The sequence below is a fragment of the Dipodomys spectabilis genome, unplaced genomic scaffold (genome assembly GCF_019054845.1).
Source record: "Dipodomys spectabilis isolate Male_0828 unplaced genomic scaffold, ASM1905484v1 ptg000583l, whole genome shotgun sequence".
Lineage (NCBI taxonomy): Eukaryota > Metazoa > Chordata > Mammalia > Rodentia > Heteromyidae > Dipodomys > Dipodomys spectabilis.
In genome coordinates, this window is record NW_024871260.1 from 5,149,932 (window position 1) to 5,153,049 (window position 3,118).

Genomic DNA, 3,118 nt, shown 5'->3' on the forward strand with positions numbered 1-3,118 from the left:
AAGGAAGCTAGGAGACCTCCAAGAAGGCGGTGGCATTAAAAGAAAGCCCTGGGATCATTCACCCTGTGACAGATGCAAGAAGCCGCAGGCTTGGACACCATCCTGTTAATCCCAGGCTTATTGCCTTATGTTTAGCCTAGATGTCATAACAGCATTTCTATGGATTCCTGGGACCAGAGACTGAATGACTCAGGAAACTAAGCCCAATTGAAATCTAAAAGGAGGACAACACCAATAATATCAAAGGAATAAAGAGCAGAGGCTTGAAGCTAGGGACCAAGGTAGACCTAGGCACTGGTGGTCCACACCAGCTACTCAGGAGGTGGAGATTTTAGGGTGGAAGTAAAATCCAACCCAGGCATGAAAGTTCATGACATTCTTCTCACTAATTAACCAGGGAAAAAAGCCAGGAGTGGAACTGTGACTCAAGTGGTAGAGCACGAACACTAGTCTTGAACCAAACGGTCAGGCACAAACTCTATCTGACCCTCAGTAGTAAGGACTATATAGGAGATTGAGATTTGAGGATTAAGGTTTGCAGCCATCCAGGGCAAAAAATCCATGAGTCATCTCTAGTAAAAACTGAGGAGTGGAACTGTGGCTCTCCCAATAAAGCACTAGTCTTGAACAAAATCTCCAAACTCAATTCTGACTCTGAGTAGTAAGGATTACTTAGGAGAATGAGATGTGAGGATTAAGTTTTGCATCCAGCCAGGGCAAAAGAATACATGAGTTATCTCTATAAGGAGCCAGATGTTTAACTACTTCTGTTATTAAACATCTTGCAATGGCTCAGTGACTTTTATCTAGAACTTCTCTGGGATTTTCAGAACTGACTGTTTATTTTCCCTAATTCTGCATTCTGATGCATGTATAATACACAAATAAGGCCTTAGTGTCAGGCTTGACATAACTCTTGCAGACTTGAGTAACATGAAGTGCCAATGAAAGCATTCGAGCTCATTTTCAATGGGGAGACAATTGAAACAGAAGACGCTGACATTTTAATGAACAGTGATATTCTGCAACGTTATAAAACAATTCAATTTCTTTCACATGTGCCCAAATTGGAGGGCTTTTCCAAGAAGATAAAACAGAAAGAATAGGAAGCTTTTGGGCAGACTTCTAGGAACAAAAGAACATCTCAATGAGGAGGATATTCTTCAAAACAAAGCCTTCAGGGAAAGCTTGAATAAAGGAAAAAATGTAACAGAAGAGATTAATTTTTTGCAATCCAGTTCTAGGTTTATTCAGTACAATATCTTTATTGTACCCGGCAAAGCATAAACACAACCTTACCTAAAATACTACAGTTATAAAACTCAAAATTAATAATAGTATATATATAACACTATATAGTAGATATAGTAGATATACACAATAAAGGCAAAAGAGAGAAAGAGAGGGAGGGAGAGAGAGAGAGAGAAAGAGAGAGAAAGAGAAAGAGGGAGGGAGGGAGGAGAAAGGGAAGGAGGGAGGGAGCAATATACATATTGCCAAGGCAAACCTGCAAGAACACCATGAATGGCAGGCAAAATGAGGTGGGGGCAGTCTTTGGTAAACAGACCCATTCACAGCAAGGAACACGGTGTGGTATTCTCTCAGGGAAGAACGGGGCTTAGTCAGGGTCAAGGGCCAGGCCTAACAGGAACAGCAGCTTCATCCCTTTTCCCTGAAAGCCTATGCCTTGGACAAACAAGGGAACCCCTATGTTGCCAGACTATCCCCAGTAATCAGTGGCAAGCCTGGAAGCACCAAACACTCTAGGAATGGAGAAGGAATGAACTCTCTAGCCAGAAAATTACAGGCCACACATATGAAGAGAGCCTCAAATCCACAAAAATTTGGGAGCCATAACTGGGCTGCAGATGAATTGTCTCAATAAGGGATCCTTTGTTACAGCCACTCGTGGGCTAGTGAAGTGACAAAACTGAGTTGTATTATAAGGGGGGAGCATCAGGTACCTGCTTATCAGGTGGAGATGGAGCTGAATCAGGGGCTGTGGTCCAGGGACTAGAAGCCTTGTCTGGGGAATCCTGGGCTCCAGGGGCATGACCTCCTGGGTGTTGGATTTGTAGGGGACCATGGTCTGGTGTGATGTCTGAGCAGATAAGGGCTGGGGGCTAGGGAGCTGGGGCACTGCTGGAAGCAGATCTGCAGCTGCAGGACTATGCTGGAGCTTCTTGAGAAAGAGCTGGAGCAGCTGCAGGAGCCAAAGCTGGAGGCTGAGCCAGAGCAGGACTCAGGTCCCTGGCTCCTGCTAGAATCATTGCTTCATTCCTGAGTCTTAGCCCTGCTAAGGTCCTTCCTACTTGGCTCCTTAGTGGACATTTTATTTGTAGAGGGATCCTCTGACTTCTTCTCAGAGTGGCCTTGCCTGTATTAGAAGGAACCTTCTTCCTGCCGTCCCCAACTCCTCCCTCTCTCCTCATCCTATGAGGCTGAGGCAGTGCTCAATGGAAAAGAATTTTGACCCTATTCCAAGACAATCCCTCATAGCACTATCACACAGCAAGATTATAGATCTCCTAGAAGTTGAAAAGCTCCACATCTGTGAAGAGAATTGGCATGCAAAAAAAAGGAGACATTTGAAGGCACAATTGACATGAGTCAAGAATTTCCCTTAGGTAGGGAGTTTTTTAATATTCTAGAAGTGATTGCTCCCTTCAAGCCCTTTATCAACTTTAGAGAATTTGTTGAAAGGAAGATTTCCCCAGGCTTTCCTGTAAACTTAGATAGACCTGGGTTTCCTAGGATCAGAGCCACTGTGACTTTCAGGAGTTTTGAGATGATGTAGATGATGGCGTTATCTTTACCATGTCAGATAACTACAAAGAAGACACCCCAACCATTGTCCTGGCCTTTAACATAGTCACCAAGAACAAGAAACACAGAGACTCCTAGAAGTAAATCCAAAAAGAAGGGACAAATGTTTTCAGGGAATTACACATTGAAATGACACATCAGTAATAAGATTGGAAGAAATGGGCCTCTAATATGAATTTTATCAAGTATTCTGATGAGCCATTTCCAGTCTTTTAAAAACCTATACTTTATGTGTAATTGTTTGATCTGCAGCTACCAGTGATATGATTTTTTTTTGTCTTTTCTTTTTTGG

At 43.0% G+C, this 3,118-nt stretch overlaps 1 pseudogene; it reads left to right on the forward strand.

The window, feature by feature from the left end:
• Positions 1-788: 788 nt before the first annotated feature.
• LOC122100521 lies at positions 789-2,904 on the forward strand (annotated as a pseudogene).
• Positions 2,905-3,118: the final 214 nt, after the last annotated feature.